We start from the raw sequence: 25,471 nt of genomic DNA, 5'->3' as shown, positions 1-25,471 counted from the left end.
GTTATTAATGTTATCATCATCATCACTATCATCAGCATAATAACCCACATCATCATCACCATCCAGAACCACCGCCACCATCATCCTCATCAACACCATTATCATCATCATCGTCTCCACATCATCATTATCATCACCATGACCCTCATCATCATCACCACCACCAGCCCCATCAGAGCCATCATCATCATCATCATCATTACTACCATCACCACCATCATCATCATCACCATCAACAGCATAATAACCCACATCATCATCACCATCCAGATCTACCGCCACCATCATCCTCATCAACACCCTTATCATCATCATCGTCTCCACATCATCATTATCATCACCATGACCCTCATCATCACCACCACCACCAGCCCCATCAGAGCCATCATCATCATCATCACTACCATCACCACCATCAGCATCATCACCATCACTACCATCACCATCATCCTCATCATCACCATTACCATCATCGGTGTTACCACATCACCATCATCATCGCCACCGTGACCCTCATCACCACCACCATCATCATCATCACCACCACCACCACCATCATTGTTGTCACCACATCACCATCACCATCACCACCATGACCCTCATCATCATCATTATTATCATCACTATCATCATTTTGCAGCTCAGGTGAAGACCTGTGGATAAGTGACCAGGACTTCGTGACAGGTGCACAATCCATTGGAAGAATGATTTCCATTCATTATTTGGTCAATAAACAATTATTCAGGGCCCATGACATACCTACTGTTTTTGTGAGTTATGATACCTCTCTCTTCAAAGCTTACAATCTACATAATCACATGAGTATTTCAGCCAGTACTCAACAGAGTTCAGAAACCAGAGCTTTACATGAGCCCAACATTGAAGAAATTCTAAAGGAAGCAGACTTTCCATCTGACCTTGAAAGTCAGGTAGGAGGTGTCCTGCAAGGATCAGCATGAGTAAAGGCAAAGGCTTAGGAAAGAACGTGGGTGTTTAGAGGCTAACAAGGGGACTGGATTGATTGGAAATTGTTGTTTTAAGGCCTGGACAGAATTCCAAAACCGAAGTTTGTACTGGGGGATTCAAGAGGAAAATACTGTATCTATCTAATTCACTGCCCTCACATGAGGTCTCTTCAGCTCAGCTCCCTTAGTCTCCACTCTGTTCAGAGCATGACTCTGTTGCCCCATCTAAGCCTGTGCTCATGCTCTTCCCCAACCCACTCCCTTCATTTCTGCTCTTTGAAACTGTCTCTCTCCTTCAAGGCCTGGATTTTGTCGTTTTTGTTTATTGCTTCCATTTTTGCTTTTTTAAACTTACTTATTCAGCAAAACTTTTTGACCCTACTGTGTTACATAATCATTTCTCTCTCTCCTGAACTCATAAACTCATCTGTTTCTTCATTATTTGACAATATATCCTGTAAAGCAGTCTGGTATACTGGTAAGAACATAACATCTCAGTTCTGGGCCAGACTATCTGGCCATCTTTGTAGCCACAGGCAAGACGCTTAATCTCTTTTGGCCTTAGTTTCCTCAACTACAAAATGAAAGGATTGGTTTAAATGATCTTTAATTGCTTATCCAACTTTGTTGATTTTTGTCCTAGGATTTTTCTATTGCCTTTTCCATGTCATTTTTTTTTTTTTTTTTTTTTTTTTTTTTGCGGTACGCGGGCCTCTCACTGTTGTGGCCTCTCCCGTTGCGGAGCACAGGCTCCAGACGTGCAGGCTCAGCGGCCATGGCTCACGGGCCTAGCCACTCCGTGGCATGTGGGATCTTCCCAGACTGGGGCACGAACCAATGTCCCCTGAATCGGCAGGCGGACTCTCAACCACTGCGCTACCAGGGAAGCCCTTCCATATCATTTTTATTCAGTTTTATGATAAATCTGTATTATTTTGGCCATAGGATTAAAACTCCATCAAAAGTAGGGAATTTGATACCTGCCCATCACCCAATCCCACCTGATCACTGTCTTGTGATTGTTATCATTAACTAAATACCTGGTGAAATTTACTGCTACTTCTTCCTACCTATCTGCTAAGTGTGAACTTAATCTCCCTGCTTCTTCCACTGCTCCCCAAAATGTCCTCAGTCTCTGGTTTCTGCATTAGTCAAACAGCAAATATTTCATATTGACTTTTAGTGAGCGTTGGTATTTGTATTTCATAAACAATGAGAATTAATTAGCTATAACAAAGGCAAGCCTCAAGATGAAGAGCTGCCAAGGTGAGTCTGTCATTTGCCCTCATTCAGCAAGTATGACACTGCTCTGTGAAACAGTGCAAGATAAGTAAATCTCTTCAAATCTAAGTAAGACCTCAAAAGCCCACCTTCTATCATAGCTGATGTGTTTATTTCCACAGTGTTTCTGCATCGGGAGCTGCCTTACCCTTTGGGCACCAAACACTGTCAGAGTTCCAGAGAGTTTTGTTTTTAATGCCTTATCCTTTTTATGCCAATTAGAGATAATCTCCTTGGGCTCTTAAGTAATTTGTCTGTGTAATCTCAGGCACACTGAAAAGAATCACAAATCCTTTGCGGATTGGAAGGCATAGTGGAAACTCCTCAGGCACAGTTAGAAATTAGTCAAAACTTTTAAGTCAGTATGATGTCTTTTTTTCCTCCATTCTTTTATCAGATAAAGAAATCTTCCTACACAGATTAATGCACAAATTAATTTGTTCATGAGGATTTTTCTTTAAGCTTGTAAAACACACAGACACACACACACACACACAAACACACACACACACACACACTGCCCACAACTGGACAGTCTTAATGAACCTAAGAATTAGGAATTTTTCCCAAGGAAACAAAATGCTTTGGTTGAATTTTGAGAGGTTTTCACTTTTTCATGGCTCTTTATTGTCCTAGATATTTAGAAGGATTACTGGCCGAGGGTTTGTAGGAAGTCTCTTTACTGCATTGGGCTGCAGACTTCTGTAGAAGGAGCAGAACAGAGTGGCTTAATTAATTCCTGATTGATTATAATAATTACATCTTTTCACTCCACGTTTGTTTATTATTTTAAAACAACTGAAAATGATCGTATTGCCATTTAAGTAGTAACCTTCACATAGAGGAATATCATTTTATGTTAACAAATTACCAGTTTTAACTATCTAAAAAAGGTCAGTTCAATTAGTCCTATGCATAAGGGAAAGAGGGTGAGCTATGATCTAAGTGACACTCAGTACATGCCCCATTGCTGCTGTGGCCATGTTGAAGAGCTTTACCCTGTGTCCTAGTAACCACCAGTCCAGAACACATATTTTTAGCAGATTTGTTTGAGTTGAACTTGATTCAAAATGGGAAATTATCTTGCCTTTGAGTCCTGAATTGAAGTATGTCACCACCTAAAATCCCAATTCTGTCAACTGCACCAGACAGAATTCATGAATTAATGCCCTAGTTTGATCAGCAGAGCATTCCTTTGCCTTTTATGGAAATATCTTCCCCTTCATCACTCTTTTCTGTAGATTTAAAACTAGTGCTTTCATGCATATGATATGGATAATTTTTCTCATTTATTCCAATTCTACTTTGTAGTTTGTATTTATTCCTTTAACAAGCATTAACTGAGAACTTATTGTCTGACACACACTCAAAATGTAACTATGCAATGGAGGACATGCAGAAACAGAGAGTTAAAAATATTATTCAACTTTTCTTTTTCTCTATCTATGCACACACAGACCAAGGAAGCTCTCCAACCATCTCTGACATTACATTTCCTTTGCCTCTGTCTTCTCTTGCATTTAAAAAAATTTTTTTTTGGTCCCCATGAAAGATTCTTGTTCTCATCTTGCAAAAATGTGGGCTTGACTGAAAGCTGTTAGGGCTGGAGAGTTTAGTAAGAAATTCATAGTATATAAAAAATAAAAGCTTTCCAATGCACCAAACATAACTAGTCTAGAAAATGGAAAGATAAGATTCCAATCACAAGAAAAAATTTTTTTAATGCTTAGAAAATTTTTTAAACCTAGACACATATTTCTAAGTGGAAAGACTGAATATTTTAAGTATACAAAATTCTTCCAGATGTAATTGTAGGATTGTTGCAATTCTTGTTCATTGTGTGGGACTATATTTGATTAGTGTTGGAACTTGACAAAGTGATTTGTCTATCCACCTCTTTTAGAAAGAAAAGACTGGAAGGAAAGTCACCAACATCTTGAAAATAATGCACTTTTAATATTTGTAAGTCTCAAAGTAAACATGTTTGCCTATTATTTGTTGTTTTCTGATTACCAAAGCATTTTTGAAGGGATTAAATGTAATTATCTACCTACTTTCCAGATTTTCAATTTCTGCAACAGTAGCATGATGTAATGAAAGTGTTGATGTATGTTGGTTGGCATTATAGAGAGGGTACTGGGCAGGTGGCCTTCTGAAGAGTGTGCAGAGTGATTTGGAGGCAATGAATAGAGAAAACAGTTATTTTCAGATCAACATATGACGGAATGAAAATCAGCAGAAGACAAGAGAATTCAATAAAGTCAGAGGAGAGACATAAATCACGGAAAACTTCTCTAAGAGATATGCAGTGACATTAACAGGGACGTGCAATCTGTTGCTTTTCCCTAAACTAATTTGCATAGGTTATTAACCTCTGGACAACCCTTGTAGAATAGGAACTAAATCGTTGAAGAGAAAGCAGATCACCTTCCACTCATGCTGCTCTTTCTTGTAGAAAGAGGACAGGTGTGCGGAGGGTAGGATGAGGTATGCTGGGATTGTGGTGTTCAGGCATGGGAAAAAGCAGGGAGAATTTGTCTATCTTTATCTGGAGGTCTTTTCGTCACAATATTTTCAGGCAGAACTTTTTTAGATTGCTAGAACTGCAACTGTTTGTTCCATGTACAGACAGTGCTCTGATTATTTTCAATCTTAAATGTCATTTAAAAAAGAACTTATCTAAGTAATAAAAAATTCAGCAGCAATTAATTAAAGGGAGAAAAATGGTCTGTTCTGTGATGTTCCACTCAAGAGAGCATATCACTAATATTATTTTGAAAGACAAAATCTGCATCAGTTTTTCTTTCCAAACAAACTAAACAAAAACAATTTCACTCATGAGCTGAGATGCTGTCAGCTCCCCACATAAAGGTAGGTTATACCAGCAATGATGTCATTTCTGAGAACTGAGGCTCAAAACAGAAAGACTCCCAGAACTTCAAATGTCTCTAGCCCAAGCCATCTCCTCTTATATTTCATGTACGAATTTGCAGGCCATCTGAAAGAATCAGAAATTTCATTCATTTCTTTCTCTTCAGGTTCCCAGGAGATCATTCAGTTTTATGTAATGCAAGAACACTTCAGTTTGGAGTGGGAAGTTTTCACAGCTCAAACAGGCTGCCTCTTTGGGATTTGTAGCACTGTTTGAGATTTCGGCTTCCTGCTTCACATTTCTGCTTTGGTTTCCTGATGCTTCACCATAACACCAAAGGGCCTTTCAGAATGGAGTTCTATTTAAGTACCTTCTTTTATTGAATGTGGTGCATTTAGTATGGCTGGATTACATTACATAAAACTATGTTGGCAAATTAACTGCTAAGCATCATCTTGTTATGGCAAACATATATGTGCACACATACAAATGCAATAAATCATTGGTGTGGAGTAAATGAGTTGCTGTAAAACATGGATTTCTATAGTCATAGGAGTTGTAATTACTTTTTCATCATAGAACTCTTAGGTCCCCCGAATAGTACACAGCTGTCTGTACAGCCAAAAAAAGCAGACAATCAAACAGTTATGTTGATATACACAAAACAAAAAGATCAGGTTGAATTATTCTCCACCCGCCATCTCAAACCCATCAGGTCCACTTTTGTCATAGAAATAACAGAGGGATGATGTTGGATGCTCTTTGCATTAAGCTTTCCTGAACGGCAGGCATCATTTTTTTAAGACAATAACTTTTCTGAATTTATAATCACTTTTCAAATAAGGTCATGATTTTAATGCTTATTTTATAATACTTTGTTTTCATGTTTTACGGAAACTAAAAATAATCATACAAGTTTTGCAAATGACACACTAATAATAATTACTTGTTAATACATTTAAAATGGCAATTCAAATGGTACGCCTTCCTAAGTAACATAGATTAGCTGAAGTCACTTAACAAAGTTAAAAACTAAGTATTAATTCCTATGAAATTTTACCTGATTAAGTACTTCTAACAGCCCCTGCTTGATAGAATTTTTCAGATGAGGACAGTGAGATACAGTAAGATTAAATAAGTTACCTGGGCCACATAGTGAGTGAGTGATGGACCAGAATGAACTCTTAGTGGGTCTGCCTTCAAAACCTGCACTTAGCCACTGTGCTGGGCTCTCCCATGAATCTGGTCCTCCCTCATCCTAACACTTTTCACACTGCTTTCATTGTTTACCTGAGTTCCCACCCTTTTACAAGCTCTGGATTCAGGGGTTTGTACTGTGCACAGTTGTGAGTCCAGCCCTGGAACTGGGCCAGGCAGCCAACAGGTTCTTAATAAGTGTCAGATGAACAAATGAATGATTGTGATTTAAAAAAATTTTTTTATTGAAGTATAGTTGACTTACAATATTGTGTTAGTTTCAGGTGTACAGCAAAGTGATTCAGTTATATAAATATATTATAGATACTTACTTTTTTCCAGATTATTTTCCATTATAGGTTATAATAAGGTATCAAATACTGTTCCCTGTGCTACACAGTAAGTTCTTGTTGCTTATCTATTTTATGTACAGTAGTTTGTATCTGTTAATCCCATACTCCTAACTTATTGTTGTGTCTCTAGTTCAAATTGTCTTCAGGATGCTTCTTGCCATGAATCTGTGCCTGAGGCCTGCAAAGAGAGATAAGATAAATGTGGGAAAAACAGAAGGAACTTGAGATCTGGGGAGCCTGGGGGAGTACTGCTTGGAGTCCTTTGATGTAATCATGAGTGAAACCAAAGTGGGGGAAGAGGTTAGAGGGCACAGCCACCCTCTTGAATACCACGTTTACTATGGTACCTATGGTACTGATGACTTTGGCACTGGAGGAACTCAGGACCACAGTGCTGGTACCAGGAGCAAGGGAAACAATGTCACCTTCTTAGGAATGTCCCCAGCCTATCAGATTAAATTCCAGTGTTGTTGCCAAATGGTGTCAAGACATCACTGGCATAGGTGATGTGACACTAAGGCATGGCTTTGGCACTGTGGTCCTTTCCAGTATTCCTGGAGTGAGGTGTCACTGTCATTGTACATTATGGGTCTGGAGAGTTTGTTGGGGGATATTAGTGCAGGAAGATGGAACTGGGGGAGGCAAAGTGTAGATTCCAAGTTCTAGTAGAGTTTGCTCTCTTTGATACCACATATAATATATATTCCAAGTACTCTCAGAAAAGTTTTGAGGGATGAAGAGACTGGAGGGCATGGTTTAATAGGTCAAAGCAGAGTTAGACAAATACTAACCTCATTTTTACTCAGGCTGGTGTCACCTAAGGATATAAAGACTATACTTGATTATGTTCATAGACAGATGGGGATAACAAGCCAGCCTATCAATTTACATGGTTGTGTAGGGTCAGTGTGCAGAGGTGGAAAGGTCACAGAATTAAAAAAAAATATTTGTCCCCATCATGAAACCCAAAGAGCCTTGGGTCTTGGAAACTTGTTCTTGTGTTACATGCCTATGTGTGGTGTGCTGGGAACATGGTGGCAGCCAAAGAAGATGACAATGGACAAGGAAAACACTGTACATCATTGCTATGCTTCATAAAGAGATTGTGACTAATTTGTGAATGTCTCTTGGTTCTGGTCCTTGAGACTCCTAGGAGTCTCTATCATGGGTCCTAGAGTATGTGACTTACGGGCTACACAAACAAGTAGCCTGAAATAAAGGAGAATTTAATCGATGCAGCTACAATTCTGGGAAATACATCAAGTTTATATTTTAATAAGAATTGAGAAATTGCCTTCCCCTGAGTGAGGAGAGAGTACATAGGAAATTAAACAAAAGTGTTGGATCGTGGGGGTGGTGGTGTGCATTCTAGAGCCTGTCAGGATTGCCCTTTCTCTGGGTTTCCTACTTGGGCTCTTTAAAATTGCTTGGTAGACAAAGGCTGTTTGGACAGTCTCCTTCCTGGCAAAGTTTTCCTCAGATCTGAGGCTGATCCATAGTCAAGAACTTTATTTAGCTGGGTTACTGTGTTTGTGGAAGTCAGGAATGTTTTTGTTCCAAGCACAGGGGGATAGAGTCAGGAAAGAAGATAAAGATTTCAAAGGTATTGCACTTCACTGAGAAAAAGAAATCTTTATGCAGACATTCTGAACCTCAAGGAGCAGGAGTCAATTCCCCCAACTTTCTGGCTCCAACCCTGTCTGAGGTGACTTTCTACAGCACTGCCAATTCCATTCTTGATGTTGGACCAGCCCTTGGTGAGATCCTCCTTAATCAGGTAGTTGCACAAAACTCTTTCTTCTCTATTGCTACTTCTTTGGCTGTTCTGGGTTTCTAATCTCTGTTGCTGACACCATGCAGGGCTGCCTGCAGCCCTGCTCTTGTCCTCCAGTCCTCCCTATGCTTCTTCTTGTGGACCATGCTGGTCCACAAGGACCTAGGGAAGTGTCTGGTTGGTAGAACTGGTTGGAGGTGAGGAATGAGACGGAGGGGGCCCTGCCATCTCTCCTTTGTTATCACTACCTTGCCCCCATGCTTGGTACCCTTGGTAGCTTTCCCAGTCCCAACCCATCAGTTCATCCCTTCTGCTCATATTGTAGACCCCTATCCCTGCCCCTCCTAACATCTGGCTTTGACTTCTATGATTATATACCTGGAATAGCTAAGACTGAGACTGCCTTTTTTTTTTCATACAATGAGAAAAACCTCATTCTTTGTAATATACCCTACCCAGGAACTCTGTGCACAAAAAAGAACCTTTCCATTACAATCCTTTTCCTTTGCAAGTACCATCACAGCCATGATTAAAAATTGCAAAGACTGCTATTATGCTGGGAATGTAAGGAAAAGAAAGGGGCTGGGATAATATGTCATGTCTCCCACTGGTCATAGAAGGAAGAGGGACCAGGCTGGAAGTAGCACATGACCAGGAGAGACAGACTGCATTCTGGGACTTTCTTAAGGAAGAGAAGGACTCCTAGAGAGTTGAGCTTGGACTGAGGCAAGTGTGGGAAGTCCTCACTCACCCCCTTACTCTTTACCCTGTTTTCTTCCCGGCCTTAATCTGGAGTTGCTGCTGACACTGACCTGGGGCTGGAGGAGTTGCAATGCCCTCTTTCCAGTGGATGTGAGGCCCTGGGAGGTCTCTGGGGACCTGGAAGCCATGGATTCTGTTAGAAACATTCTGGACATCCCAGAGCAGAGGAATTCTCATATATTGTGATAATAGCAAGTTGTTAATGTAGAGTTTGCTTTCTATATGTTTATGGAATACATATTGTGGAATAAACAGACTTCTCAAGGGCTTCCCTGGGAAACTGAATATATAGCAGTTTCACTGTCCTGAGTTCTAAACAGCTGGCTTCCCAGAGAAGAACCATTTCTAAATCAGAAGCTGCCTGTGACAAGCAAAATAATACCTTTAAAAACGATAATACGAATGATTATTTTTTTGGATACATTTTCTTTGTATTTCTGTTTTTTCTTTTAAATAGTATTTTTCTTTTTAAATTACTTAAATATTTTATTTAATATTTATTTTAAAATTATTTTTATGATTTATGATTTTTTATGATTTATGAAATATTTATGACTATGCTACAAATTTGCCTATTTTGAAAAAAACATTAATGGACATACTCCAGCTAATCAAGAGTTGAATTAAAACTAGAGACACATTTACTGTGAAGCAATTAAAGCTTTAGCTTTGAGGCCTCATCCAAGTCCCTGGGAGTGTTAAGTGCGTGCAGGATATTTAACTGTAGCTGGTTAAGGCCACTGTCTCTGTCCACTCTGGCATCTACTTGTGACCAGTGAGTCTGGGGTGGCCCTGAGCCTTTTTCTCTAAATATATATTCACTTTCATACTGAATTTTGTATTTACAGTTTGATATCCTTTTTCTTAAAGAGTTTCCCAAATTTTCTGTAAGATTCACATTCCTCAAAATCTGGATCTGCTCTAATTAAAATAAAAAACTAGGATTTTTTTATATTAAAGACATTGTAAAAGTTCCTATGAACAAAGATACAGTTAAAACTAAATAATTATTTGAAATACACTGAAAACCTTAGCAGAGATGTATAGATACTTCTTGAAGGAGGTTTCACACCATGTAAGAATATTTTATGTCATGCAGTGGAGCAGACAGAATGTAGTCTTCTTCAGGATAAGTTGCCAGTTAAGACCTACTTTCAAAATTCTTCTCTTCCTCCTAATACATTCTGAAGTCATTCAGTCTGCAAGTCAGCTGGACTACAATGGCACGTTTACAGTGAACAGTTTGTGCACTTAGAATATACTAAAGGTTTTTCTTTAAATCTTTGCTACTCAAAGTATGGTCCATGAATCAGCAACATCTCCTGGGAGCTTGTTCGATATTCATAATCTTCTAAACCCATAATCTGCATTATAACATATAATCTGCATTATAACAATATCCATGTGTTTCTTATACACCTTAAGCATTGCTCTAAATGCCTGCTGCAGTTTTGGGTGACCAAGAGTATTCAGAAATTGAGTATTTCTTTGAATTTAGATAAATACAGTGATCTTACTGTTGGAACACAGCATAAAACTTATACCAGTGGTCTGAGCCTGTTATAGTTTATAATACTAAATTCAAAACTTTGCAAACTCTGGCTAATTTTCTTTCCCCTTGAAATTCTGGTCTACTTTCTCCCCAGTTTTCAGCTAGAAGAAGGAGGTCTCTTGGTGTCAGTCTTTCCAAGAATTTTCCTTACAGATGAATAACTAGCAAATCCAATGGAAGGCATGTACTGTATCTGATCCTTCTCCCTGTGGCTCCAGCAATTGCCAATGGTTTTCATGGCCTCTCTAGTGTTTTCTCCTTTGTTCTCAGATCATAGGGAGTGTTGCAGTGAGGTAAGGACTGGGAGTAAATTTGATGTCTGACTGGTTCTGAAACACCCATCCCTGCTTGCTCTGTGCTCCCACACCATATTGCTTATTCCTCTATTAGTAGCATTTATTTCCTTCTGTCTTTTATAATATTCATTATACGCCTGCCTCTCCAACTGGACTATAAACTCCTTGGGGGCAGAAAGAATCCATATTCATTTTTATTCCCTCCATCACATCTACATTTAGTATGAAACCTTATAGTATCACATGCTTAGTAAATTCACGTGTCAGAAATTTACTATATACATATCTGTGTATGTATTGCCAATATCTCACTTATTAAAATTAGATTTGTTGTCATGGAGACATCAATGATTATGACTTGTAGATTAGAGATAGGAATTGAGCAATAAGTCTTGGTTATTGACTAGCAGAACGTAAAAGTTATTATTTCCACAGCCCCAGTTATAGCAGATGGACTATAGCACTCTAAAATTTGATCTAGTAGCATTCATTAAAATCTGTAAATGAACCAGATGGTAAAGAGTTGTACTGGGGAGAGTGGACTTTAGAGGGGATAAAACAATAATTTTCTGATAACTTTTTTTCTTTCCAAATTTTATGACCTTGCAGAGAATTTCTCCCATCCTTCGCTTCACTATTTCACATCGTCTCTAAATAATGAAGAGACAAAGTGGCCTCCCCGGTTTGAATCTTCGCTCTGTTGCTTACTAGCCCTGAAGCCGCTCTGTGCTTCCATGCATTTTTTTGTAAATTAAAAAAAAAAACAATGATTGGGGCTTCCCTGGTGACACAGTGGTTGAGAGTCCGCCTGCCGATGCAGGGGACATGGGTTCGTTCCCTGGTCCGGGAAGAGCCCACATGCCGCGGAGCCGCTGGGCCCGTGAGCCATGGCCGCTGAGCCTGCGCCTCCGGAGCCTGTGCTCCGCAACGGGAGAGGCCACAACAGTGAGAGGCCCGCGTACCACACACAAAAAATAAATTAATTAAATAAAAATTAAAAAAAACAATGATTAATTGAGCCATAGAACAGTATTGGACACATAAGAGGTGATACACAATGTGTTTGGTGTTATTATTATCCTTCAATAAAAAGAATAAACATAACAAGCCTGTGGTTCAGCTTAGAAGGGCAAACACCTGCATATTTTGAATATCCATTATGCTTTGGTAAAGCCTGAGGGTACACACTGACAGATGATACCATCCATTCAGTCAAAACTTTATCCAGTGAGCTGAACACTATTTTTCACAGATCTGAAGCTTCTCCACAAGGCTATGTGTTCTAGTGTGTTTTGTTTTTGGTTCCTGTTCTTGCAGTCCTCCAGTTGGCATAGATGGTGGACAGACCCTAAGGGACATCCAGTAAGCCCCCACCTCCTAGTGTCCACACTTTAGTGTCATTCCCCTTTCCTGAGCGTGTGTGGGACATGGAACTTTTTCCTAACCAATAAAGTATGCAAAGGTGATGGAATGTCACACCTGTGATTCCATCGTGCTATGTGACTCCTTCTTAGCAGACTGCAGAGCTCTCCTGGCTGGGCTGATGGAGTAAGCAGTCGTGTTGAGGAAGCCACATGGCACGGAGGGGTGGGCTTCCCTGTAAGACTCGAGGCAGGCTTCTGCAATGTCAAGCCTCCAGATGAAAAATAGCCCAGTGACATCCTGATTGTAACCTGTGAGACCCTGAGCAGAGGACCCATCTAAGCCATGCCTGGATTCCTGACACATGAAAACTGTAACCCAATAAATGTGGGTAGTTTTCAGTCACTGAGTTTGTAGTAATTTGTTACAGAGTCATAGAAAACTACTATAGTACAGTTACCAGCTCATAAGTGGGGCTCACATTTGCATGGGTCCAGCAGTCAAAGACCACTGCTGTGTCCTAGCAGTTATTTTGTGGTGGTTGGGAGCCTTTAAGGTGGGCTTGCATGAGCTGATTCAAACGATTTTTAGGCCAAATTCCACTTTTCAGTAAGCAGTCAGGTTGGAGTTGTGTTGGGGCTAAAAATAATTGTTCCTTAATCAGATTATTCTTTCAGTTCCTATTTACTTTTTAAAAAAATTAATAGACTGTTTTTTTTTTTTAGAATAGTTTCAGATCTACACAAGAATTGAGAAGATAGTATGGAGTAATCCCATAACCACCCCTTCCTCTAGTTTCCTATATTGCTAACATCTTGCATTAATGTGGTACATATGTTATAATTAATGTCTACATTGATATACTAGTATTTATTAACTAAAGCATAACATTTATATCCAGCATTACAGTATCTTTTCTTTTTTTTCTTTTCTTTCTTTTTTTTTTTTTGCGGTATGTGGGCCTCTCACTGTTGTGCCCTCTCCCGTTGCAGAGCACAGGCTCCAGATATGCAGGCTCAGTGGCCATGGCTCACGGGCCCAGCCGCTCCACGGCATGTGGGATCTTCCCAGACCGGGGCATGAACCCGTGTCCACTACATTGGCAGGCGGACTCTCAACCACTGCACTATCAGGGAATCCCTGTATTCTTTTTGTTGCAATGGTAAATGGGAGTGTTTCCTTAATTTCTCTTTCAGATTTTTCATCCTTAGTGTATAGGAATGCCAGAGATTTCTGTGCATTAATTTTGTTTCCTGCAACTTTACCAGATTCATTGATTAGCTCTAGTAGTTTTCTGGTGGCTTCTTTAGGATTCTCTATGTATACTATCATGTCATCTGCAAACATTGGCAATTTTACTTCTTCTTTTCCAATTTGTATTCCTTTCATTTCTTATTCTTCTCTGATTGCTGTGGCTAGGACTTCCAAAACTATGTTGAATAATAGTGGTGAGAGTGAATGTCCTTGTCTTGTTCCTGATCTTAGAGCAAATGCTTTCAGTTTTTCACCATTGAGAATGATGTTTGCTGTGGGTTTGTCGTATATGGCCTTTAATATGTTGAGGTAGGTTCCCTCTTTGCCCACTTTCTGGAGAGTTTTTATCATAAATGGGTATTGAATTTTCTCAAAAGCTTTTTCTGCATCTACTGAGATGATCATATGGTTTTTATTCTTCAATTTGTTAATATGGTTTATCACATTGATTGATTTACATATACTGAAGAATCCTTGCCTCCCTGGGATAAATTCCACTGGATCTTGGTGTATGATCCTTTTAATGTGTTGTTAGATTCTGTTTGCTAGTATTTTGTTGAGGATTTTTGCATCTATATTCATCAGTGATTTTGGTTTGTAATTTTCTTTTTTTGTAGTATCTTTGTCTGGTTTTAGTATCATGGTGATGGTGGCCTCATAGAATGAGTTTGAGAGTATTCCTTCCTCTGCAATTTTTGGGAAGAGTTTGAGAAGGATGGGTGTTAGCTCTTCTCTAAATGTTTGATAGAATTCACCTGTGAAGCCATCTGGACCTGGACTTTTGTTTCTTGGAAGATTTTTAATCACATTTTCAATTTCATTACTTATGATTGGTCTGTTCATATTTTCTATTTCTTCCTGGTTCAGTCTTGGAAGGTTATACCTTTCTAAGAATTTGTCCATTTCTTCCAGGTTGTCCATTTTATTGGCATAGAGTTGCTTGTAGTAGTCTCTTACGATGCTTTGTATTTCTGCGGTGTCTGTTGTAACTTCTCCTTTTCCATTTCTAATTTTATTGATTTGAGTCCTCTCCCTCTTTTTCTTGATGAGTCTGGCTAATGGTTTATCAATTTTGTTTATCTTCTCAAAGAACCAGCTTTTAGTTTTACTGATCTTTGCTATTGTTTTCTTTGTTTCTATTTCATTTATTTCTGCTCTGATCTTTGTGATTTCTTTCCTTCTGCTAACTTTGGGTTTTGTTTGTTCTTCTTTCTCTAGTTCCTTTAGGTGTAAGGTTAGATTGTTTACTTGAGATTTTTCTTGTTTCTTGAGGTAGGCTTGTATAGCTATAAACTTCCCTCTTAGAACTGCTTTTGCTGCATCCCATAGGTTTTGGATCATCGTGTTTTCATTGTCATTTGTCTCTAGGTATTTTTTTATTTCCTCCTTGATTTCTTTAGTGATCTCTTTGTTATTTAGTAACGTATTATTTAGCCTCCATGTGTTTGTGTTTTTTACGTTTTTTCCCTGTAATTCATTTCTAATCTCATAGCGTTGTGGTCAGAAAAGATGCTTGATATGATTTCAATTTTCTTAAATTTACTGAGTCCTCATTTGTGACCCAAGATGTGATCTATCCTGGAGAATGTTCCATGCGCACTTGAGAAGAAAGTGTAATCTGCTGTTTCTGGATGGAATGTCCTATAAATATAAATTAAATCTATCTGGTCTATTGTGTCATTTAAAGCTTCTGTTTCCTTATTTATTTTCATTTTGGTTGATCTGTCCGTTGGTGTAAGTGAGGTGTTAAAGTTCCCCACTATTATTGTGTTACTGTTGATTTCCTCTTTTATAGCTGTTAGCAGTTGCCTTATGTATTGAGGTGCTCCTATTTTGGGTGCATATCTATTTATAATTGTTATGTCTTCTTCTTGGATTGATCCCTTGATCATTATGTACTGTCCTTCCTTGTCTCTTGTAACATTCTTTATTTTAAAGTCTATTTTATCTGATATGAGTATGGCTACTCCAGCTTTCTTTTGATTTCCATTTACATGGAATATCTTTTTCCATCCCCTCACTTTCAGTGTGTATGTGTCCCTAGGTCTGAAGTGGGTGTCTTGTAGACAGCATATATATGGGTCTTGTTTTTGTATCCATTCAACAAGCCTGTGTCTTTTGGTTGGAGCATTTAATCTATTCATGTTTAAGGTAATTATCGATATGTATGTTCCTATGACCATTTTTTAATTGTTTTGGGTTTGTTTTTGTAGGTCTTTTCCTTCTCTTGTGTTTCTTGCCTAGAGAAGTTCCTTTGGCATTTGTTGTAAAGCTGGTTTGGTGGTGCTGAATTCTCTTAGCTTTTGTTTGTCTGTAAAGCTTTTGATTTCTCCATAGAATCTGAATGACATCCTTGCCAGGTAGAGTAATCTTGGTTGTAGGTTCTTCCCTTTCATCACTTTAAGTATATCATGTCACTCCGTTCTGGCTTGTAGAGTTTCTACTGAGAAATCAGCTGTTAACCTTATGGGAGTTTCTTTGTATGTTATTTGTCATTTTTCCCTTGCTGCTTTCAATAGTTTTTCTTTGTCTTTAATTTTTGCCAGTTTGATTAGTATGTGTCTCGGTGTGTTTCTCCTTGGGTTTATCCTGTATGGGACCCTCTGCACTTCCTGGACTTGGGTTGCTATTTCCTTTCCCATGTTAGGGAAGTTTTTGACTATAATCCCTTCAAATATTTTCTCAGGTCCTTTCTCTCTCTTCTCCTTCTGGGACCCCTATAATGTGAATTTTGTTGTTTAATGTTGTCCCAGAGGTCTCAGGCTGTCTTCATTTCTTTTCATTCTTTTTTCTTTATTCTGTTCCACAGCAGTAAATTACACCATACTGTGTTCCACATCACTTATCCGTTCTTCTGCCTCAGTTATTCTGCTATTGATTCCTTCTAGTGTAGTTTTCACTTCAGTTATTGTATTGTTCATCTCTGTTTGTTTGTTCTTTAAATCTTCTAGGTCTTTGTTAAACATTTCTTGCATTTTCTCGATCTTTGCCTCCATTCTTTTTCCGAGGTCCTGGCTCATCTTCACTATCATTATTTTGAATTCTTTTTCTGGAATGTTGCCTATCTCTACTTCATTTAGTTGTTTTTTGGTGGTTTTATCTTGTTCCTTCATCTTGTACATAGCCCTCTGCCTTTTCATCTTGTCTATCTTCCTGTGAATGTGGTTTTTGTTCCACAGGCTGGAGGATTTTAGTTCTTCTTGCTTCTGCTCTCTGCCTTCTCCTCCATGTTTCTTAATGGCTTAATAGTTTATTTATTTTTATTTCTGAGTAATATTCCATTGTAAGTATGTACCACAGTTTGTATATCCATTTATTTACTAAAGAACATCTTGTTTGTCTCCATTTGGGTAATTATGAATAAATCTGCTAAAATCATTCACTTGCAAGTTTCTCTGTGGACATAGGTTTTCAACTCAGTTGGGTAAATATCTAGGAATTTGATTGCTTGATCATATAAAACTATTTTAGCTTTGTAAGAAACTGCTAACTTTGTTCCAAAGCGATTGTATCATTTTGCATTCAGCTGGCAATGAAAGAGAGTTCCTGTTACTCCACATCCTTGTCAGGATTTGATATTGTCAGTTTTTTAAATTTTGGCCCTTCTATATGTATGTAGTGGTATCTCATTGTTGTTTTAATTTGCAGAAATAATGGCATATAATGCTGAACACATTTTCATATGCTTAATTGTCATCTGTAAGTGAGGTGCCTTTTCAGATTTTTTGCACCATTTTAAAATTGAGTTCATTTTCTTACTGTTGAGTTTTAACTGTCCTTTGTATATTTTGGCTAATAGTCCTTTATCAGATGTGTCTTTTGAAAATATATTCTCACAGTCTGTGGCTTGTATTTTAATTATCTTAATGGTGTCTTTTGCAGATCCAAAATTTTAAAATTTTGATTAGATGTCATCTGTTTTCCAGTGTCATGATTGGATTGGGATAATCCTTAGGTAAAGTTCCTGGCCTTGAGGGCTCTGGGAAAAAATTGGCTACCCATTTGCTACCCATACTTGCTCCTGTTGGTCTGCTTTAGAAACCTGTATTATATTTTTAAGCACATGGAAGAACAGAAGGTTTTGTTAAAAACTTACATTTGAAACTCAGCATGACGAATATGTAAGTCCCCAAATGGAAGATAGATAAGTGGCAGTTAATTTTATGGCCTTTCATGGGAATTTTTTTCTCCAATAATTCAACTGTAATATGATCTTCTGAAGTAAAACCACAGAAAATTTCATTTGTGTTCTCAAGATTTAAATCACTTTGGCTTTTAAAGTAGTTATTAGAGGGGAACTAAGTAATTCACTCTAGAATCTTTTCTTTTAGGACAGTTATAAAGAAAGAAGTAACATTAGGCTCTAGTAATTGTTTGGACTTTAGGTTTTGTTTTTTGTTTTTAACTAAAGAAAATTGCTGTAAGTTTCACCATGCGACCCCTTTACATAAGTCCCAAATTCTTTTTATGGCAAAAAAAGATTTTCACTATTTGGCTCTAACTTGCTTTCCCAGCATTATTCACTCCATTTTCACTCTTCTCACACATATTTGGTAATACCCAAAGTTTTCAGTTGAACTCTAGACTTTTGCATGTACTGTTTTTGCTGCCTGAAAAGCCCTTTCCACCCAAAATTTTTCTTTCCTTGGTAAATCCTACTTATCCTTCAAGGCCCATTTCAATGAGTACTTCTGGCCAGAGTGGACATTTAACCTTATATCTATTAGCTCTGGTAACTTTTGATGGTAATTGCTTACCTGTCAATATTTTCTCCTGGAGAGGCAGCTCCTAAAAGGAGGGGGGCATTATTTTATTTTTTTTTCATTTTCTGTCTCTCCAGTATCTAGTATGATGTTTCACTCATGGTAATTGCTCAACAAATGTGTGTTGGAATATTACGGATAGTAGATATATCTCTTGCAGTCCTTACCTATTGCTAGAGAAACATCTGGTTGTCTATTGGCTCATGAAGATTTAATGAGGGCCAATCATAGCAGAAACAAAATTCTTTCCAATGATCATTTACTACTTTTATATGATTGAAGAAAAGAGGATGGATTATTTTTCTCTTTCCTCTGGTTGTTCAACAGATTTAATCAGGTTGCACATTGATGCCAAGTTACATGCAAGATATACCCGTTGTTTATTGTAAGATAACTTTAAAAGGCAAAATAAGAAGCTGCAAATGATGACTTTCTCTAGAGATCTTTATATTGGTGACGTGAAGCTATATGATTCAATCAATCAATCAATCAATAAAATCTTCTTTGGGAAAAAGTACGTGGAAGATTCATTCTTGATGAATTCTCTTAATTTTAAACAGATGTCCTTCAAAGTACAATGTTGACCATATGCTTTATTATAATGTACTGAAAATACACATGACTCTAGTTCTGGCTGCCTCATGGTATAGTGCTTGGTACATTAGAGATAATCATAGCTACTCAATCGGTATTTATTGAGTCAATAGAGACAAATTAATGAATTTAAGAGAGTTCTTCATATCCTACATCCATTCTAAATAAGTGCTGCAGAACTATTTTTAGATCCTCCCTCTTTTCAAGGTTTTCATGTGAGGTCAGAAGTGTTTAGATAAGAAGAGAATCATGAACAGGCTTATCTCTCTTGCATATACTGCCATGCTTTGTGGATTGATTAACTTTCATGTAGAGCTATGGGGGTGTGTCTTCAAGGACTGCTGGATTGGCTGTGCTCATCATGGAGTATGTGTTCAGTTCTATGTCCAGTCTTATGATATGTACACTGAGGGGTCCAGAAGGTTGACACGTGGTCATTACTCCCCAGAGATAATCATTTAGTCACAGGGAACATAAAATGACTTTGGAACAAGTAGAAAACCATTGCAGGAAACAGCTGGAGGTGGAAAGTATGGAAAGTAGTTTGACTGGCACTCTCCCAATCCTACACATTGTCCATCTGACCCAAGTTCATTGCTGGTCATTTATCCTCTTGTTTATTTATTTACTTATGTTCATCCATTAAACAAATATGAATTGACCACTACTATATTTCAAGTATCTTGCTAGATGCAGAGGATATAACAGTGAGTAAAAACAGAGGCCATTCCTGGCAATATACAAAGAGCAATATAATAAATTCAAAATTACAGTTATGGTAAGAGCTGCAGAGGGAGAAGCAGCAATGAGTCTAAAGACTCTGGCATATGATCATTGACTCCAGTGCCTTGCATGTTGCCTGGTGCTTAGTAGGTACCTAAAATATTTTAGGAATGAATTAGAATACACTTTTGAGGTAGTGAGAGAAAATTCCATTTGCTTTGCCCTGTACCTACCCACCCATGTTCTTTGAGTGATCGTTCACTACTCTGATTGTAAATTAATATCTCCCTAATTTTTTAAGAGCCTTTAATTAATTATGAGATCATAACATTTAAGTCTAGTCAAAGTCATTTAGGTTTGCCTGATATCAGGACTTTAACTCAAATCTTCATTTCTGGCTCCTTGACTACTTCGACTTCCCATAAAACCATGACATGTTAGAGGCAATGTGTTGTGGAGAGGGAAGAAAGTGGGACACACAATTCTGCCTGACAACTTGCTAACTTCTGAGACCTTGGAATAATAATGCCCTGTCACTTATTATTAAGAGACTCATTTGAGACTATGTAATACAAACATAGGTATAATTACATTAAACGTAATAGTCATTCCCTAAGCACAGCTGTGCATAGGGCAGGGAAAGCTAAACTAATAGAATCACAGCTAAAAGAAAGTGTGTTGATTTTTTAGTCATCGTATTATTTTAAGTTATATATGGAAATTGTTTACAGTCAAATAGTTCTACAAAATTTATTTTGGAAAACAGCACAATCCTATCTATTTCTTCACATTTTCCCTGCCTTGGAGGTAACTACGTTCAACTCTTTTCGATGATTATTTTGGTATTTACCTTCTTCATGTTTCCAAGTAACTTTATTGAATTGGTATTTTTAAACTTCAATTTCAGTCATTTTATATTTACTCCCCACTCTGCAAATTAATTAATTAAAAAATTATTTCACTGTCCCTTTTACCCATGCAAGACTTCTCATTCTACCATTTCCCTAAAATAGTGTGCTTGCTTAGAGCAATATGCCAGGTTTACATATTTATGACTAAGTAAATGTTATTTATAGCAGAGCCTCATAGCAAATTATAATAACTCTTTTACTGTAAAACTCCTTTCTTATAGTTAAGAATCATCTTGCTTTAATATATGCTAATTTTCTCTGTATTGATCTGGAATTTAACCTCAAAATCTTTGCTGATTGTCTAACTCTCTTCTCAAGAACTCAGACTCATTAGATACCCAGAAACTCAGTTTCTTCTTCCTAAAGATGTATTTCCTGGAGCCTTCTGACTTGCTCCCGTGTGGACAGAGTGCCCTATATGCATGTCACCTAACTATGATCCCAAGATGTCCTTGACTATTATCCTGGGAATTGAAGTCATCTCTTTCCTATGGTGAATTATTTCCCCCTTTGTGTCATTTCAGTCTAGTACCAATATATGAGTAGCTTCACATGACAAAAGTTGTTTGTCCCTTGTATAAAGTTCTCTGCAGGTCTGGATAACTCTGGATGACTTTCCAGGATGTTGCAGGAAGGGAGACCCCTTGTCTAATACTCCGAAATGAATTGTCTGAGGAGACACACGTACTGACAAAGTAAGAGACTTTATTGGGAAGGGGCACCCGGGTGGAGAGCAGCAGAGTAAGGGAACCCAGGAGAACTGCTCTGCCATGTGGCTCGCAATCTCAGGTTTTATGGTAATGGTGTTTGTTAGTTTCCGGTTGTCTCTGGCCAATCTTCTTGCTTGGCCCATATTTGGTCTGACTCAGGGTCTTTCCTGATGGTAGGGGCATCTTACAGCCAAGATGGATTCCAGCAACAAGTATTCTGGAAGGTTGGTAGGACATATGGACTGGTGTCTCCCCTTTTGGCCCCTCCTGAATTCTTCTGGTTAGCTTTGGGTGACAGCACCATGTTCCTTATCAGGACCTCTTGTGAGACAACTCATGCAAGTGGTGATCATCGTGCCCGGTCAAGGCAGGCAGTTCTGGTCAATGGTTCCCTAACAGCTCTACTCTTTGTTGGACCAGCATCCCAGGTGACTTTGATATTGTGGTGACTCCACATTGATGTGCACATCCATGATGTCAGAGGACGGGAACAAGAGCATGGAGTACTGTGCACCAGCTCTTAAATGCTCCCATCTGGAAGTTTCATTGTGCCTTATGGTCATATTTCATTGACCACACCAAGTCACCTGGCCATGCTAACTGCAAGGGTGTGGAGAAATGCGTGTTTGGAAGGAGAAGATAACTGGAAATACAAATGTGTAGCTTAATGTTCCCACATCTATTTTGCACACTTCAGATTCTCTTGACTGTCTGATCATCACCTCTTTCTTAATCCAGCCACACTATGACAATCAGTTCTGTGAGTACACCAAGCAGCTTCAAGAAGGAGCAACACAGAGCAGCTCGACTTGGACCCGCACTGATGCTTCTTGCTTCTGGTTCTGAGCTTCTCTGACAACTGGAGCCACTTGGTGCTCATGCATGTGCCCTTAAAAGAGCTTATAACCAAGCAGGACCCTATGGGGTCTTTTGGGACAGACTCCTCCCCCATATCCTCTTCTTCAGCTCCTCTCTGAAGTACCTAGTTAATAGTATCTGATGCACATTTCCTGAGTTGTGTTACAGGTGCTAACCCCCCCACCAAATGGAAGACATTATCTACCTGATGACCATGAGCACATAGCCACCAGACCTACTGGAGGCTGAGAATTGATAATGTTAACCCCTGTGACATTGCCTTGTTACCTCACCATAAACCAATTAGAAAATTGTGTGTGAGCTGATAACACACTGTGGGACTCCCCTCCCTTACCTTGCCTTTAAAAATACTTTGCTGAAACCCGTCAGGGAGTTTGAGCTCTTTGAGTATTAGCTGTCCCGGACTCCTTGTATGGCACTTTACAATAAATGCTGTACTTCCTTCATGGCAAGCTGGTGTCAGTAGATTGGCTTTATTGCACATGGGTGAGTGGACCCAAGTTTTGGTTCAGTAACAAACTGAAGACTTGGCACCCTCAGGAGAAACTTGGACCAAAATTGGACAGGAACGAAATGACAAATTCTTCCCCATTTCTTCCCAGGAGGAATTCCTGAAAAATAGATTCTGCTTTCCCTAGTTTGCTCCCCACACTCCTCACTCCTGCTCCTAGGATCAAACTTCCTAATAAAACACTACTTGCCCCAGGCTTGGTGTTCTGGCCAAACTGGGCTAAGATAGCATGTCTTTTACTTTCTTGGTTTTCTATCCTGTTTTGTTGGAGGAAAGGTGTTTCCTAAGACAGGGTGCATGGGGGGTAAATTTTTTGTAACCTTGATGTCTGAAAATATTTTAACAGAAATTGATGAGAATTTTGCCTTTGTATGGAACTCAAAGTTGGAAACAATTTGATTTGGAATCCTGAATGTATGGTTCTCTACCTTCTCACTTCCAGCTATTGAGAAATCTAAAATCCACTTTGGAACCTCTTATGTAACTTGATTTTTATGTTTATTTTTATGTTTTATTTTTATGTTTCTGGAGCCTTTTTGGATCATCTCTTTATCTCAGTCTGAAATATATGACTCTATGCTTTGGTAGAAATTCAATACTCTTAGGTTATTTTATTGCTAATTATTTTTCACCCCTGTTTTCTTTGTGTTCTTTTTCTGGAAATCTTACCATTCAGTTATTGAATATTCTAAACTTGCCTTTGAATTTTTTTATTACTGTGTGTCTTTTTACTTTGTTCTACATTCTGGGAGATTTCTTCAAATTTGCCTTTCAAATCTTCTATTGACTTTTTCATTTCTGCTCTCAAATTTTAAATTTCTCCAAAACCTCTTTTTTTTCTTGAATTAAAAAAAAATCCCTGTTCTTGTTTAAAGTTAGCAATATTTTTTCATATCTCTGCCAGCATTCTGGGAGTTGAGTGGGATTGAGATATAGAGTTGTGGGTAAGGTCTCAGCATCCTATATGCATCTATCCCCTTAACTTCTCAGTTCTCAGTTCAGAATTTCCTGCCTGATCATGATCTAGTTTGTCCCACTCCAGAGAACATTTGCTTTCTTTTGCAAGGTGGGAGTGAAACAGTGACCATTTGTACCATTCGAGGGAGGTGATCTGAGCCTCTGATTGTTCCTTTAACCAACTTTGACCAGTCCTCTGTACTTTTGGCATTAGCTGCAGCACTCCTTCCAGAGGAGATTGTTTTGCCAATTCCCAATTCCCAATGCTTTGGAGACTTCTTTGGTGAAAATCTGGTTGGTTCTCAGTTTTCTTACTGCTAGGATTCAGTTTGCTAGGTCTGCTAGAATTTACCACTGTCCTGTTTTCTCCCCAGCTTCCAAAGTGTTGCCAATATCTCTGACGTCATTCTCATTCTTGTAGGGTTATAACTACATAAAGACCTTTTTACTGTCATTTTAGTTGGCCTTTGAGAGTGTTTTAAAATAGATGATTGTATTCAATCATCCACCTTTACACAGAAGTCTTTAGATGGTCTATTTTATGGATTATATTTGTATAACACAATAATATCAAGCATATAGCCTGCAAATTTACTTTTTGGAAGAAACAAATATTTTGAAAATTTTAGTCAATGTTCAACTCATTGGTATAATAATGTATATTAAAATGGCATTAAAATTGTACATTTCATGAAGTTATGTAAAGGGACCATGTAAATTTCATTACATAGAGGATTTGCGATGGGACTGTTTCTCAGTCCCATCACTACTGACATTTTGAGCTGAATAATTAATTCTTTGTTGTGGAGGATTGTTCTGCATTGTAGGATGTTTAGCAGCATCTGTGGCCTTGACGTATTAAGATGCCAGTAGCACCCTGACGTCAAAACAATTTTAGCGATGTCTCCAGACATTGCCAAGTGTCTCCGTGGGGGCAAAATTGCCTCTGATTGAGAACCACTATGGTATGATACGGTACAGAAGTAGGCAAACATTTTCCGTAAAGGGTCAGCTAGTAAATATTTTCAGCTTTGTGGGTAATATTGTTTCTGTCACGGCTGCTCTACTCTGCTATTATAGAGTGAAAGCAGCCACAGATAATATGAAAACGAATGGGTGTGGCTGTGTTCCAGTAAAACTTTATTTATAAAACCAGGCAGCAGACCATATTTGCCCTATGGGTGACAGTTTGCCAACTCGTGGAATTGCACAAAAAGCAAAGATTTTGGAGATAGAGTTGGATTTAAGCCACTCACTGGCTACATGGTGTCAGGTTAACTTAATAGAAATAATAGTGCCTATTTCTTGGTGTTGTAGTGAGGAAACTTAAATGAGAATATTTCTAAGATATAGTAATACTCTTCACCTTTTCTGGTCCTTGTCAAAAGGTTCATAAATAAAACAGTATCCCCCTTGTATAATACAATGTACCTTCTCCCTGCACCAGATGGTGAGCTTCTAGAAGTCAGCAAATGAGTCTTTTTATGTCTTTGGTCCACTCAGTGGCTGGCACAGTGTTGTTGGTTATGAAATGTTTGATGAAGAAACAAGTAATTTGGTGTATTCTGTGCACTCAATGCAGTTTTATTTCATATTTATATTTGTACTGTTTCTCATGAAGAAACACGTCGTCAATAACTCTAAAAAAAATCTCTACTTCCAACACCAATAGACATGATAAGATATTTTGCCTGACAATTTGTAGATCAAATGGTTTCACAAATACTTGTAAGAGACATGTTGTTCTTTGCCACA

The sequence above is a fragment of the Mesoplodon mirus genome (assembly GCF_964341445.2).
Source record: "Mesoplodon mirus genome assembly, chromosome: 8".
Lineage (NCBI taxonomy): Eukaryota > Metazoa > Chordata > Mammalia > Artiodactyla > Ziphiidae > Mesoplodon > Mesoplodon mirus.
The sequence above is the reverse complement of the archived record's forward strand: the minus strand, read 5'-3'. Positions refer to the sequence as shown.